At 37.2% G+C, this 17,181-nt stretch overlaps 1 protein-coding gene and 1 long non-coding RNA gene across 4 annotated transcripts in view; one reads left to right on the plus strand and one right to left on the minus strand.

Moving 5' to 3' along the window:
* The window catches only part of PPARG (peroxisome proliferator activated receptor gamma), a 131,530-nt gene that overhangs the window by 96,163 nt on the left and 18,186 nt on the right, over positions 1-17,181 (minus strand). For all 3 annotated transcript variants that reach the window (XM_082347933.1, XM_082347931.1, XM_082347932.1), the window contains exon 2: positions 11,468-11,541. The gene's annotated coding sequence lies outside the window, so the exon portion shown is untranslated. The remainder of the gene's footprint in view (positions 1-11,467; positions 11,542-17,181) is intronic.
* LOC309608296 overlaps positions 1-17,181 on the plus strand; it is a 109,127-nt gene that overhangs the window by 24,311 nt on the left and 67,635 nt on the right. The gene's annotated exons all lie outside the window — the stretch shown is intronic.

Raw genomic sequence — 17,181 nt, forward strand, 5'->3', positions numbered from 1 at the left:
GGGAGAAAAAGCACAGGAAGCCTATTTAGTGTCAACACTTTATTTTGTAATTCAACTTTCATTCATTTAATATGTATTTATTGAATTGTTATTATGTATCAAGCATTATGCTCGATGCTGAGGACATATCAGAGAACAGGATAGAGGTCCTTGCCTTCAAGAGTTTACAGTTAATAACACACTGACATTCTAATAACTTTTAATAAGGGGGAAAAGGGATACAGGCAGAAATTTTGAATTGAGGACTTAAATTTCTAAACATTTCCTTTGTATCTCTAATTTTAGTTATTCCTACAAGTTCCTTTGATATATAAAGCTATATGATTGCCCTCTCTGTGAACAGATCAAGGCTGTCGCATTCCACAATGCTTAGAAAATTAAGTATTGGAAGGGTCCTTAGAGACCCATTTGTCTTCTCTATCCTAATCTGTCAACGTCCAGGAAAACTGAGGCCAGAAGAGGGGAAGTGATTGATTAAGGTCACGTATCCACCATGTCTATTTTTATGTGCTTTTTTCCAAGTAAGTTATAACTTTGGAGGTATCATTACAACTAGTGCTTTAAAAAAATCTATGTTTTAGAAAACAAACTTATGGTTACCAAAGGGGAAAGGCGGGGGTGGGGAGGGATAAATTAGGAGTTTGGGATTAACATATACACACTACTTTATAAAAAACAGATAACCAACAAGGACCCACTGTATAGCACAGGGAACTATACTCAGTATTTTGTAATAACCTATAAGGGAAAAGAATCTGAAAAGGATATATATATGTATAACTGAATCACTTTGCTGTACACCTGAAACCAACACAACATTGTAAATCAACTACACTTCAATTAAAAATAAATAACTGGGCTTCCCTGGTGGCACAGTGGTTAAGAATCCGCCTGCCAATGCAGGGGACACAGCTTTGAGCCCTGGTCCGGGAAGATCCCACATGCCACGGAGCAACTAAGCCCGTGCGCCACAACTACTGAGCCTGCGCTCTAGAGCCCGTGAGCCACAACTACTGAGCCCGCGTGCCACAAACTACTGAAGCCCGCGCGCTTAGAGCCCATGCTCCGCAACAAGAGAAGCCACGGCAGTGAGAAGCTCATGCACAGCAATGAAAAGTAGCCCCCGCTCGCTGCATGTGGAGAAAGCCCGCGCGCAGCAACGAAGACCCAACACAGCCAAAAATAAATAAATTAAATTAAAAAAATATTCTTTAATAAATAAACAACTAAATAGGGGACTTCCCTGGTGGCCCAGTGGTTAAGACTCCGCACTCCCAACTCAGGGGGCCTGGGTTCGATCCCTGATCCCTGATGGGAGAACTAAGATCCCACATACCGTGTGGCACGGCCAAAAAATTAAATAAATAAATAGGAAAAAATAAGGAAATTAAAAAAAAAAAATCTTTATCTGATACCTTTTTCCTTTACCCTCCCTCTGGTCTCCACTGTGACACTAACCTCCAAACTTAGTGGAAGCAGTCTTTTCTCACAGGGTCTGCCTCTTCTTAATGTCTTTTCTGAGCCCTCAGCCCTGTACTACCTCCTCCTTCTCCACTGATTTGCACTCTTCCCTCCCTTCCTTGATTCAGCTTTTCTAGGAGAGCTGTCCTATTGGCTGCCCCAGTCCTCAGTGGCCTAAAATCGCTCCCTCCATTCATATACCACCTATTACCTTCTAACCTCCCCAAATACCCTTTCCTCCCACTGTACTTAAGCTATAATTTTAAACAATGATCTCCTCCTTGCAGCTGTTAATGGCATTACTCCTTTTTTTCAATTCTTCTTGACAGTTTACTGTCATTTTACAATATTTCAGTAAAAAAAAAATATGTGAGCTTGGGAGTCAGAAGGATCTCAGTTTAAATTATATTCCTCCTGGCACTGGCAGTATGCCCTTAGACACGTTATTTCACCTGCTAAACTTCACTTTATTCATCTGTAAAATGAGGGTAATCATAATTCCTATGTGACAGGGTTGCTATGAGGATGAAATAAGATTGTATACCTGAAGTTGCTCACACAATGCCAGGTCCATAGGAGGCACTAAGGGTTGTGTTCTTTTCCTCTTCTTCAAGCTCTCCTTGCTTGGCAGTGATGACCCTGTCTACCCTTGCCACTCTCATCTTCCCCTTTTAAACTTGACCGGCGTGTTGCTTCTTGAGAAGCATTCTCCACTCTACGCTCATGACACCCAAAATAACGTGTCTCGTTCTGGCCTCCGAAACGGGTTCAGTCCGGAATCTTCACCTCTCTCTAGGGCTTACTGAGATACTCCACCTTCACTTCAAATTCAGCAAGTCTGAAATCAACCTCATCTTTCTTCCCCCAAACAGAGTCCCTCTCCCATATTTCTTCTACCTCTCTATACATCAGCCCAGAGTTCATTTTTGACTCTTTTCTTTCATCCTCTTTTTTATTCACTCACCAAATCTTACATTATCAAAATATCTCTTTCACTTGTCCCTTCCAAACGGAGCTTCTGTCACACCACTTCCCTCTCCCCAAATCTTCAAGTTCCCCAATGCCTCCTAGACAAAGTCCCAAGTTCCTCGCTCTAGCCTTTGTATCCTGCCAAGCTCAGCCGTTTTCCCCTCTTACGTGAACCTCCCACTGATTCTAGAGTACAATGTGCCCCCGACATCCTGAAATTCCTGCCCCATGATGCTCCTCATGTTTAAAATTTCCAGCTCTTCCTTCTCATGTTTCCGCATCCACACTTTCGGCGTTCAGCTCAGGTGCAAGCACTTCGTTAAACAACCACTGACTATTCCAGCTCTGCAGATGTGTTGTCGTCTATGAACTTGCACTATATGTTTTCCCTCAAACACACATCACCCAGCTCTGTGATTTAATTCTTTCATGTGGTCTGTGTTGGTATTGCCCTTGAAACGAGACTGTGAGGGAGGAATGGCCTAATTCCACTTTGTCTAGAACAGGGCTGGATACAGAAAAGTAGCTTGGAAATACTTGTTTAATAAACAACATATACAAATAGGAACAGCAACAACAATAAAACCTCCGTACGAATAACTGTTGTAGCCCTTTACCTGACTTAGCAGCCCTGCTTCAAATGCTATAGAAGATTGAAAGGCCATAACAAGTCTGTGAGCTTAACATTCCTCACCCCTGAATTATACAGGCAAAAAGTAGCTGATAAGGTATCTATGTGCTTTTATGGACTCATTTTCAACATCTGCAAAAAAATTAAAAAATGAAAGGAGGAGGAGGAGTTGAAGAAGAAGGAGGAGGAGGAGGAGGAGGAGGAGGAGGAGAAGGGGGAGGACGGAGAGGAGAAGCAGCGGCAGCCCCCACCTATGCAGAAGTTAAATCTACAAAATTGTAAAATACATATTATATCACAGAATTTTCTTAATTCAATTTTGCATCATGTTTTGCATCTCTCATTGGTAAATTTAAAAATAACATTTAGGCAAGAATGCTAATAGTATTATGCTTAATTAGCAGACATAAAAGTATATCTTAATCATTTAATTTTAATTACATTATAATTGTAACACTTGCATATTCCTTGCTAGGAACTGTTTTAAGTGCTAGGGACACCCAGAAGATAGTCTCTGTCTTCAAGAAGCTCACTCCAGGGACTTCCTTGGTGGCGCAGTGGTTAAGAATCCGCCTGCCAATGCAGGGGACACGGGTTTGAGCCCTGGTCTGGGAAGATCCCACATGCCGCGGAGCAACTAAGCCCGTGCTCCACAAGTACTGAGCCTGCGCTCTAGAGCCCAAGAGCCACAACTACTGAGCCCGCGTGCCACAACTACTGAAGCCCGCATGCCTAGAGCCCGTGTTCCGCAACAAAGAGGAGCCACCGCAATGAGAAGCCCACGCACCACAAAGAGTAGCCCCCAGTCACCACAACTAGAGAAATGCCGCGCACAGCAACGAAGACCCAACACAGCCAAAAATAAATAAATAAAATAAATAAATTTATATAAAAAAAAAAAGACTAAATTAAGAGATTATTAAAAAAAAAAAAAAAAAAGCAGCTCACTCCATAAAACTAACTACAAAACCAACGATAACCCAATACGATAATTGGTACATTCCAGGCACGAATCCAGTGCTGTGACAGAAACACTGATGAGCCATCTGGAGTGGCCGAGCCCTGATATCCATGAGGCAAATGGAGGCAATGAGTCTGAGGGGGTAGGTTGAGGTAGACCACGAAGTCTGTAATGCTCCCAGGAAGGGGGGTGAAATGCAAACACAGTGTTTGAGAAAGAACTCTGTCTACTTGGAGGATGAAATGGAAATGGTGCATTGAGTCGGAGAGACAATTTGCAATAACTCAGGTGAGGAATAAGGAAAATCTGAACTAAGACAACATCGATGGAAATTAAAAAGTTGGAAAAACAAATTTATAATAGCAGCAATCAGTAGGTTCACACATAAAGATTTTGTTCCCCACTACAGCAGGGAGCAGAAGTGTTCAAAGAATTTATTCTCCTTGGACTCTTACTTGCTGTTGCTATTACTATTATTCCAAAGTCTGATGGATGAAAGGATGAGAATAGTTACTCCACATATTGAGAACACAAGTTGGCAACATTGTTAACTTTCACTCATCACTTAGGATGAAAGTCAAGTCACCTCATCAAATTCCAGCCACCACTCATCCCAGCTCTTAAAAGGATGTGAACTTAAAGGAAGTTAGTCTACTTTGTGGGACTGCTTCCAATAAGCACTTTTTCTGGTGAATGTGGGGTAGGGTACAGATCTGTTACATTTCACCCTTTTCATGTAGGTGCATAAAATAAAATTTTAAAAATGAATTAGCACAATGAAAGAGCTTAATGCCTTTCCTGAACAAAGATATTACAGAGATATTGAAGAGTTGCAGAGATTCTTTGAACATATGCCATATCACACAGATAAGCATTTTATTTCCTCATTTGGAAAAGATGAAAACTAAAGGCAATGATTATAGTAATATCTTAAAGATATATAGTGTTGTAAAAATTTTCTAAGCACTGTATATATTTAATCTTACTTGATGCTCACAATCAATATCTTAACAGGTAAGGAAATTGAGGTCCAGAATATTTAAGCGATTGGCAATTAACAGAAAAGGACAGACTACAACCCAGGTGTCCTGATGTTCAGGTGTCAACTTTCAGGTGTCCCGGAAGCAGCAACTCTCTCTAGAATTACATACTTAGGGTTCTTCCAAAGTATAACGGGAGGTCAGGGCTGGTAAAATCACTTTCTCTGTTTGTATATAATTATTATAATACTTCCTAAATAATACTCCTTATATTTTCAGTGAAAGTAACAAAAAGCATTTTGTGGTTTATTATTCATGCTAGATTTCTCTGGATATTCAAAATGGATTACTAAAAAAAATTAGGTCTTGTCAATTGTACTTATTCTTCAGTGGTTATTTCTGTACACAAAAGTGCTCTCAATTTTATGACGCTATCTGGAAGAAGTTCAACAACACATTGTTAATACTCTACTGCTACAAAATAATTTTAAAGCTCCATGGGAATTTAGATTTGCACAAGTTATTAGGATGTGACCTTTCCCTTAGATTTCTTATTTTAGGATCAACTTAACATGGTATTTCCCCAGTGGGAACTGTTGTACTTCCTTCGCAGATAAGAAAAATAGCAATCACAAATTATAGTGAGTAAACTCAGGGAAACATATATTTCTGTGATGCAGATGAAACTGAAATCATAAAAGGGGGCCACACGACTTATTCCTTGAGTTTGAGAGGAAAGCCAAGTGGCTTGCTAACAAAAGAAAACAAGTCATGCCATTACGGTATTTCCCTGAAATTTATACCTAATTGTTTGTCCCAGCTACCAAGTCTTATGACTTTTAAAGATTATTAAAGATGTTTACGTCACTAAATTTCCTATGTCCTGTCTACTGGGAGTATAAAAGGTTAAAAATATCAAGGTTTTAATAATTTAAATGATTTCAGATCACAGGATCTGGACTGAAGGACAAGGAGTTCATAAGTGTGAAAAAAAAAAAATCAAAACAACAACTAGAATAACACAGAGATCACAGTTGCTTCACATTATGGTCCATGGAATACTAGTGGCCTCCAATGTTTGAGCTCTTACTATATGATACTGTGGCAGAATTTATGAACATTATTGGTAACATATGAGTTACTGGGAGTATCCAAAGAATTAAGCATACTACAGCTAGGACTGCAGAGCTCATTATTGGCAATTTTTTTAAAAAAGGTAAACAAAATCATCGAAGGAGAGAATAGGAAGATGTACATTTTTCCTGCCAAAATCAATAATTTTACACACTGTTAGTTCATGAAAACATTAAAATTAAGAAATTAGAAAAATATTAAAAAAATTTTTTCTCTTATGAGAATGAAAGTGCGGTTATAAATGAAAATCAAGTAATCGCCAAAAGTAATTTTTAGTATCCTCTTCTATCAGACGTTTGTACAGTAGGTTTTATTAAAATTACTACTTGAGAACAAACACTGCTTTATTGAAATTATTACTCAAGAGTCTCAAATAATCAAACCCCTCCCCCACCATGCATTCTTCAGTTTAACAAACTGTTGATATCATAGAAGTTCTTTTAAGCTTAATTTTTAGGAATTAACCCTCTACATTTTATAACAGTGACTCATGTTTTTAAGTAAAGATAGTACTCATTGTGATCAACTTACATGTTTTTCCAGAAGATATTTATTATACAGTTTAGACACAGCTAGGTTTTAAAATATTGTTTTTGAATGAAAAGATAATTTAGAAATCATTTATCACAATCCCTTAGTTTTATAGACAGTGAGGGTCAGGGATAGCAGTGTATTTACTTTCTCAAATACCACATACACATATTTAAAAATCTATGCATATGTATTAAGAACTGGAAGGCAACGTGTAGAAATTAAAATAGTTTCAATAAGGATGTTAAGATTATAGATAATTTTTCGTTTAAAATGTTCTTTATTGTTGTTATTACGTTGCTTATTTGATATTAAAAAATACAATACACTGCATTGTAGTTAAAAGCTGTAATCTCTATTTCATGTCATTAACTATAACACTTAACTCCCAAATGAACGTTCAGAATAAAAAGGAAAAACAAACACCCATAATCTTTTTTCTATTCATTGTACACTTTAACCATATGATTTTGCATTTTAAAATTTTCTCTTATCATTGTATCTTTATTCTAAAATTACTAGTCACCTCAAATATTTAAACCACAAATTAAAAATATTTGATTGAAATAAATCCTTTAACAAAATTGATTTGTATCCTTCTCTCTGGATGTGCTACTTTGTTAAACCTTCATTTTTGCAAGTAATCATTCCTTTGTAACAACTAGCAACATGCAGACTTAAAGGCCATAGGGACCTGCAGCACAGGTTTCAAATTAGATTTAAATTTGGTATAGCCTCAAGAAATCATCTGCAATTTCACTGCAACCAAGTTAGTTTTATCCTAACCCAAAACATAAACAACACCCCCATCACAATCCAAAAAACCAAAAACTACCCCAAACCCCATATTATGCTAATCTCTAAACAACTGGTGAAAACTCCTCACTCTCCACCCTCATTCCGCTGTCAAACACACAGAGCCAGAGCCAAATGATAATAGATTTAAATGAACAGAAATCATTTAAACATATGCTTTGGAAATATGTTTTTGTTCATTTTGCTACTAATATATCCTCAGAGCAATGTGAAATGTCATAAAAATGAATAATGCAGGAGCAATATAGTTGCTCAAACCCTTTAACATAGAAACTCCTCTTAAAGCAATTTATCTGAAGAAAATGATTTTTTAAAAAGTGAAATATGTGCATGAAGATATTCACTATATATAACTGTAATAATAAACAGTAATTGTATAATAATAAAAAATTAGAAGCCACCTGAAAACTGGCTTAGTAAATTCTGTGATATCACTAATATGGACTACTGTGTTGCCATTATGACATCTGAAAGCCAGGTAAAAAGGAAGAAAGACATGTAATCTAACAGCGAAAGAAGCAGAAATGCTACATATACCGTAACCGTTAGTAATTAAAAAATGTATACAGGTCAACCAGAACTGAAAGAAACTATACAGAAGTTAGAATAGTAGTTTATGTGTGATTAAGTGTGGTCTTTTTATTTTAAAAGATATTTTCACAGCTTTTCAGTAACAAAAACGTCTTAAAGGAATTTAATGTAAAATGAAACAAACCCAAGGGCCCAAATTCAAAAGCCAAAGTCATTTATCTGTCCTAGTTCCTAATCTTATTTCTGTTTGTACCACCTCCCCACCTTTAAGAGTTTAGAACCCTATCTATGTTCCAGTCCTGCAGCCCTGAATTCATACACAGCAGCATAGCTAGGCAGAGAGTTTATTTACAGAGGGCAGGCCTGAACTCTGCATGCGAGCACATACAGAAAACGATAAAGATCGTCGTGTCCTATTAGCAATTCACAGAATTGTGATTTGCTCCACCCAGTACACCTATAATTGAATTCCTCAGCCATAAAATCATTGGGACCAAACAAGTTCAGATATCTTTTATCTAAACCCTTTTTTTCTCCCTTACCATCAGTTAACATATTTCTTATGGGGCTTTTCTTCTTTTTATAGATTCATTTGTCTTAGTTATAAATTAACCCACAAGCAACTCTCCCAACCACCCAGCTCTACTGTTTCCTGTGTACCAGGTTCCTTTCTACTTGCACAATTTATGATATAGGGGCCATTTAAACTGCCGGTTGGTAAATGATGTCCAGGAAATCATCTCTAGATTTTTAAAAAAGATTCCTCCTAAGGAGAAATGCCCCCCAAGCAGAGATTCTCCTCATAGCTGGGCACCCTGGAAAGAAGTGGAGTGGAACTGCTGAAGACTTCTATTTCTTTTTCATTTCTTAAAATTGTGGTAAAAGATACATTACATAAAAATTGACCATTTTAAGCATTTAAAAATGTACAGTTCTGTGGCATTAAGTACATTCAGACTGCTGTGCACCCATCACTACCATCCAGAACTTTTTCATCTGCCCAAACGGAAACTACGTTCCCTTGAAACACTAACTCCCCATCCCCCGCTCCTCCCAGCTCCTGGTCACCACCACCCTACTTGCTGTCTCTATGAATTTGACTATTTTAGATGCCACTTCTGTTTTTTCTTGTTTCGCCTGAAGTGTGTGAACTAGTGTAGTTTCCAAAATTGGTTGAACACATAAGAGAGTTGCCGGCAAAAACCCTTCAGGGAAGAACTCTTAATACTTAGCATTTTGTTTTTCATGCCCAAACGCTTGAATTCAGACCAAACACTCATTTCCAGACGCCAGAGTACATACTTGCCCCTTACTTGGTCTTTCAAGAGTTTGGTCTTTTGATTTATCTGTTTTTTTTTTAAAGTTAAACTGATTTTCAAAGCAAACTTTATACAGCTATTGATTTCCTTTAAGAATCAAAGTTCCCTTAGTACTGCTTATATTCACAGAATTCCCAGACATTTTACCTAAAAACAGCATGATCTTCTCTCATCTTCACCATTCAAATACAAGGCTACTAATTCTAAGTGCTTGTTCAAATGTTGTCCTGGGTAAAGAAGACTGGTGGACCAAGAGATCATTAATGAAATCTGAAGACTTGGTTTGAACACTGAAATCACACCCTGACCGTCACCAACTAAAAATTTTGCTCAGAGGTGGTTTGTGAGGACTCGGAGCCTTGTGGGGTTTTTTTTCCCCACTCACAGGTTTTCTAGGGGCTGGAAGTAAGTGGCTGGAGAACTAAGTGGAGAGCAAACCTGTGGAGGTGAGGATGGCTCTGTGTATGGACAGGATTAAGAAACAGCTCAAGGAGTATCCTTGATGAGAAGAATGTTCTAAGGTTGGCAAACAAACAGAAACTCACTCTAAAAATCAGTAGAAGTCTAACAAGAATGATTAGTTGCAACATGAGTGACTCCAATGTAACTTTAAAAGAACTTTTCATCTTGAAATAATTTGAGGTTTACAGAAAAGTTGCAAAGATACTCCAGACAATTCCCACGTCACTTTCACCGGGCTTCCTACTGTTAACATTTTACAACCACAGCCCAATGAGGAAAACTAATAAATGAAAATTGGCACACTACTATAAATGGCTTTATCTGGATTTCACCAGTTTTTCCACTCATGCCCTTTCTCAGTTCCAGGACCCAATCCAGGATCCCACATTGCATTTTGTTGCCACTGCTCCTTATTTCCTCCAGTTCCGCAGTCTTCTCTTTTCCTTTTTTTTTTTAAGTGGCTTTATTGATGTATAGTTGACATACAGAAAAGTGCACATATTTAATGTATAGTTCCCCAGATTTTTCTTGTCTTCCATGCCCTTGACGCTGTTGAAGAATGCTGGTGAGGTATTTTGTAGAATGTCTATTTAGATTTGCCTAACATTTTCTCATGATTCAACTGTCGTTATGAATTTTGGGGAAGAATACTGAAGACCTGATGTGCCCTTTTTGGGGGTATATAAGCTCAATATGTCTTATTACTGTAGATATTAACCTGTTAACCTGGATCACTTGGTTAAAGTGGTGTCTGCCAGGATTCTTCTGCTTAAAGTTACTACTTTTCTCTTCGTAATTAATAAATATTTAAAGGGAGATACTTTGAGGTTCTGTCCATATTCTGCTCCTCCTTTCACCTTCTAATTTGAGTATTCATCAGTGGGCCCTGCCTGTAGCAGTAACTGCTGCTGAGGTTCTCTGGTGGCAATTTTCCATTTCCCTTATTCCTTTAACATTTACTAATTTAAATTCTTCTGTAAGGAAAAGTTCTCCTCCTTCAATTTATTCATTCAGTCATTTATTTATATCAGTATGGAATCATGTATATATATATTTTATTTTGGGGGTTGTAATCCAGTGCTATAGTTTTAAAAAATTTTATTTATATTTATCAAATATATTTGATATATGTATATTTATATTTATCAAACTATTTATATTTATCAAATTATTCCAGTTTTGGCCATTGGGAGCTGGAATAATTTGAACAATAAAATAAATAACTATAGTACTGGATTTTAATTCCCCAAATAAAATATATAGGTACGGGCATTGGATAAATTAAGCTACTTTCTCCTTTGTGACCTGGGATCATAGTTGCATGGCCTACAGAGAATCAGGAAAGATATTTTAATTTTTCCCTCAATTCAATTACAAGTAACACATGTACCTAATATAATGTACTTGTACTGAGACTTATTTCTAAGGATTTGTGTTATTTCTCAACCTCTAGGTTTGTTTTGTTTTGTCTATCTTCGTTTTGTCTTAGACAAATACGTTACTGTGCTTTCCTTCCACTGACTGGTAAATTATACAGTAGAAGGTATTCTGATAGTCAAAATAAAAGCTCTCTAAGAAATTTTACAATAAAATACTATGAAGCATTTGCATGTTCTTTAAAAAAGACTCTTCTAAATACAAAGTTAGTACAATAAATTCTGAGTTTACCTACCGTTAAAGGGTAACTCTTGCTTAAGGAAATGGCCTTCTTGTATGTCTGTGGCTTAGAGTTGGCTTCTTTCAAATCTGAACAATTAAAAAGAAAAAAAGATTTTTAATATACACACATATTCAAAATTCTTAGACAACCTAGGATACCAAAATACACAAGCACAAATGAATGTATTTTCTCTGTTGGATTTCATCATGACTGTTTGCTTTCCCTGAGCTTAGAATGCTTTGTATTCTCTAGAAGCAACCAACAGACTGACTTGTAAATCATTCAGGGCTGGAGAATCTTCCTAAAGAGACATGGATTAGATTCATTTTGCCTACTCTCCTGTTCTGTCACTGATCATGAGTCAAGGTCCTTTGTCTCATCCATCTTTTATGTCAAATTAATAAAGACACCTACGTTGGGCAGACTTAAGAAAAACTAGATTTTAAAAGGGTTAGTAATGTCAAGAGATAGATGACTGATAAAATTTATACACAGCGAAGATTACATTTATGAAAATGTAAGTTCATTCTAGAGGGCATATGGCTGTTAAGCCTAAGGTAAAAGCATCACAACCATTTAGGGGCAGTAGATGCAGCACATTTCACGTGGACCAGATTTTTAAAGGAAGATGCAGAGAGCAGATTATCTGAGTAACTGTGCCAAAGGTCTAAGGATGTGTATCCTTGGCTCTTACAAAGGGCTCAGGGATCCTAGAATAGCTGTACAATCCGTAAAGACAAAACAGTACCCAGTGCCAAAGCCTTATCATCAGGGCCTTCAAAGTCCCAACATCCAGACCCAACATTCTGCACAGTCTAACCTACCCAAAATTCTAACTTTTTTTCTTTTTTAATGCTGCACCTTTCCACTTGGAATTTGCAAAACCTATTCTATTACCCAATGCATGGGTAACACAGTGGATCATGAATATAAAATGTTTTCCCATTTTGTTATTTCTACTTTGAAAGAATATAAACTACAGCCAATGTATTTTGTTTGATTCTTTGTTTCACTCACATTGTTTAGTACTGCTGTTTGGAAACTGAAAACCTCCTAATGAACTCGCTATCAACAATATGGTAACAATTTTGTTTTCATAATGGGGCATATTCTTCTACAGAAAGAGCTAGCTTGTCAGGGTTTTAGACCTGTCTGCTTTGCTTTTTGACTGCTCATCTGTATCACAGCAGTTTACTCTCAATGTGAAACAAACACTCTTTCATTTGTTAGTCAAAAATGGAAGGAGTACCCACATCAAACCTGTCCATTACATATAACATGCGTAGCACATGAGAAACAACTTTATAATGGATTACTATTTAGACTTTTTTCACCTTTAAGTCAACAAAAAAGTGCTTAAATATGTGAAAACAAACAGAAAGAGTATTAATAAAGAAAAATTTGAGCAAAATCTCTATCTGAAAAATTAAATAATGTTGACTCCAGGGTAAGATTAAGTCATACTAGCTTTTCTTGACACTCATTCCAATTTCTCTTTGAAATACATATGAATTCATTAAGAAATAGACAGCAAGAAAGAGACAAGATAAAGTTAAGATTTCTGGAAACTGCTATGTATTCCTAGCTTGTAGCCTTAAGAGTTGGATCAAACAGAAAACTGGACCAGTTCCTGCGATTTTCAAAGGCAGACAGAATCTATAACCTTTCCCAAAACCCCCTCCCCCTGTAAAATCAATATCTCCTTTCTGTATCCATTCAGAACTGCATTGTACCATAGAAGGTACAGTTTGCAGGCATAAAATATAATAAGTAGGGCAGAAACAAGATCCATTCTGGGGGCAGTATATATCAAGTATTATAGTTCTTTCATGTTCCCCATCTGGTCAGTTAAATACAGACTGGTTTATATTCATTAGTTTATAAATCCTTCTACTCATTAATATAAGCCAGAGAACCACACTGTGAAGAGAGCAGACAAGCCCCTCACATTTCAACAAAACCCACACTACACAGGGTCTGTTCTACTCATCCAGCTTTTTAATATCTGAGATAGGCTTTTTACCAGAATCTAAGTAGATAATAATGCAAGCCAAAGGGAAACTTACTATATTTGTCTGAAATGGTATATAAATGGTAACAGTTGACTTAAGAAATAGGAAAATAATTAAAAATGAAAACGACTGAAAACTTATCAAAGAATTGCTTCCCCAAGAAGCTCTGAGGCTAGATAATTTTATAGATACATTTTTTTTCAAATGTTCAAGGAAGAAATAAGTTTCTTGCCACATAAACTGTTTCTGAGTAGGAAAAAAAACCAGAGTGACCAAATTAATTTTTCAAAACCTAACAAGACAAAATAGTTAACAAGGTAACCTAACAAGAAAAATACCTAACAAGAAACAAAAAAACCTCACAAGAAAAATACCAACCTCGCTTATTAATATTGACTTACAAGTAAAAATAAAATGCTAATGAACAAATGCAATAGTATACTAAAAGAATAAACCACCATAATAAAGTTGGATTTATCTCAGAAAGACAAAGAAGATTTAATATTGGAATACGTATTAAAATAATGTGTTCCAGCACTAGGTTGAATTTTAAAAGAAACCACATGACTATTTCAAAAAATACAAAAGAAAATACTCAATAAAATTCAACATTCATTCTTGAAAATATTTCCTTAAAGAACTAAGAAACTTTAATAACAAGAATATTAATCTCAAACTTAACAACCAATATCATCTTAATTGTGAAATATTATAGCAGCATCTCCCAAAATATGTTCTATAGATAACTAGATTCTTTAAGATTTTCCAATGGAAAAGCTTCTACCACAAGATGAATTTGCACATGTTGTTCACATTTGGAGGTTAGTAAAGTACATTAGCATTGTATATGCTCAGTAAGCCCCACAATTAGAAAAAAACAGTATCAACAATAACAATCTGCTTAGCTGTTTAACTCATTAGTTCTCAAACTTATTTGAGCATTTCTTTTCTCACTTTCCGTTATTTCACTCCTTAACCCACTTCACTGTGGCTTTTGCCACCCACCTTTCTACCGAAACTCAAGCAAAAGTGACAAGTGGTCTCCTTCTTGCTAAATCCATTAGACTTTTCTTGATTTTCATTCTATTTGCCCAATGGTGTGCTGGTAAGTGTTTAACAACTGGCTCCCCTTGCAGGAAAAATGCTCTGGTTTGTAGTGTTTGCTAATTTCTGTGGTGTAAATACTCCCACGGTGACTGACTTAGGGCCATCAACATGACAGCAGAGTCGGGCAGAGCTGGGGCAGCAGCAGCATATTACATGGTATCCCCACCTCACAGACGCAATCCTCACCAACACCGCATAGGTGTAAAATCATCAGGAAGCAATGCAGTTGGTGTGGTTACTACCTCTGTTTTTATCATAACTTGTTTCACTGCTCGTATATACAATCTAACTTTTAACAATGGCTGTGGATTAACAGTCAGCTCACAAAAATCCTAAAAATTTAACAATTGACTTCACAAGCCAGTCTGAGCTGGCTCCAGCACCGTCGTCTCTGCCTCTGCACCATTTGATATTCTGTGTATCCTCTACTCTTGAAACTGTCTCCTCCCTTTGCTGCCTAGTGACCAGTTACTCTGAATTCTTATCCTAACCCTATGACTACCATGTTAGTCCTTTTTCTTGGTACCTCTTCTTCCTGAGTTCTTCTATCCTATGTGCTCTGCAAGTTCCTTCTCGGCCTCACTCTTACCCATAAACATATCTACTTGATTACAGCTTCCAAATCTTCATCTCTAACCACGTCTTCTCTTAAGACTTCTAAATCTGTATTTCCAATTTTTTGGGAACACCTCTCCCTGAGTTTCTTCAGGAACCTCAAACTCAACAATTCCTAAATACCCATCTCCTCCCTCTGAAGAATTAAAGACACACAATCCAACACATATTGGACCACTCCTCGCTCCCTGCTAGATGAAAAGGTGTTCGATTCTCTACTCCAGCCTCGCAAAGTACATTCAAGGAGGCTCAGTTCATAACCATAGGCAACCCTTCTCACATCCCTTTTTCCCTTCCCTTCGACTTTTTCACACCCCACACTTTCCAAAGTGTCACCTTCAGCAAAAACCCTCCCAACTCAACACTTTCTCCATTCTCAGCCCAGTAATGTCATAATCTCTCCTTCATCTCTTTCCCAGCACTTTATGACATAGGGCAACTTAAATCTCCTCCAGCTTTTCATGTCCAGACCCTTTCTTCTCATTCTCCAATACTTCAGCACAAAAATCTAGGAACTGACCTTGTAAAATCAACTTTTCTAAGGGTAGGGGAAAGGGGTTTTGTACTGTCAAATGAAAATTCTCTTTGGTGCATTGGGGGAAGGTGAAAGTATATGAACGCTCCCAAACAACTAATTTTTATCCCATTGAACTAAATACATGGGTCTCCCACTGCCCCTGCAAATTGCTGATTGATTCCCTTAGAAGCCAGAGTCAGGATGAGCCAATCACATCCTTCCCTAAATTTTTACAAGATTCATACAAAATTGGCTATTAAATTGACGTCTATATCCTGAGGTGACAAAATAACATGACTTTATTTGAATTAAGAGGAATTTAAGAGAAAGAGAAAAATGAAAATAAAGAATCTCCCAAGGGTGGTCGGTTTTAAGTGACAGTAGAGTTACTGAATTGAATATAAAGTAAAGATTTGGTGATCTAACTTACCTTGTCACAAGTAACAAGAATAAGTACTTTCAAGTTACTTACCACTTACATGACACATGAACGGATTTGCAATGAACCAGAACAACTAAAAGCTTGGATCTAATCCATGGTTACATCTGAATACGGTTACACTTGTGGAGACATAATTGTTAAGTGTGGAATGGTGCTGGTAGTATGGGGTATAGTTATCTCATTCTCTGGCAAGTTATATACTGGAAAATTCGACTCTTGCTAAAGTGTGCAAGACAGGGTGGCTGGGTTCAGGCTGCTTGAGTTCAAATCTTAGTTTTATCACCTGGCAGGTTATTTTTACCTCTCTGTGTTTGTTTCTTCATCTGCAAAATAGAGATAATAGTGTATACCTTTTACAGTTTGTTGGAAGAATAAAATGAGATAATGTACATAATGTGCTTAAAATAGAGCCTGATATAGAATAAGTGCTCAGTAAATATTAACTATGACTATCAATTGCTAGGCTACTTTATTGGTGCTTGAGATAATTAAGGAAGAGTCCTTTAAAAGGATGGGTAAATGACAGTTTAGCTGAGGATTTAAACTGTGGGGTAGACTGAAGTGTAAACTGAACTGGAATAAAGCATTATCTAAACATAAAATCCTACAGTTACATTTATAAATCAATCATAAACTAAGTTATCCTAATGAGTAATATTACTCCAAAAAGTCATGATATCTATTTAGGATTAGGAAGTTGAATGAAACGGCAGATTTGAAATTAAAAAGAAACAATTATGGGGCTTCCCTGGTGGTGCAGTGGTTAAGAATCCGCCTGCCAATGCAGGGGACACGGGTTCGAGCCCTGGTCCAGAAAGATCCCACATGCCGCAGAGCAACTAACCCTGTGCACCACAACTACTGAGCCTGCGCTCTAGAGCCCGCGAGCCACAACTACTGAGCCCACATGCCACAACTACTGAAGCCCGCACACCTAGAGTCTGTGCTCCGCAACGAGAGAAGCCACTGCAATAAGAAGCCCGCTCACTGCAACGAAGTAACCCCCGCTCGCCGCAATTAGAGAAAACCTGTG

The sequence above is a fragment of the Balaenoptera borealis genome (assembly GCF_965194805.1).
Source record: "Balaenoptera borealis genome assembly, chromosome: 12".
Classification (NCBI taxonomy): Eukaryota; Metazoa; Chordata; class Mammalia; order Artiodactyla; family Balaenopteridae; genus Balaenoptera; species Balaenoptera borealis.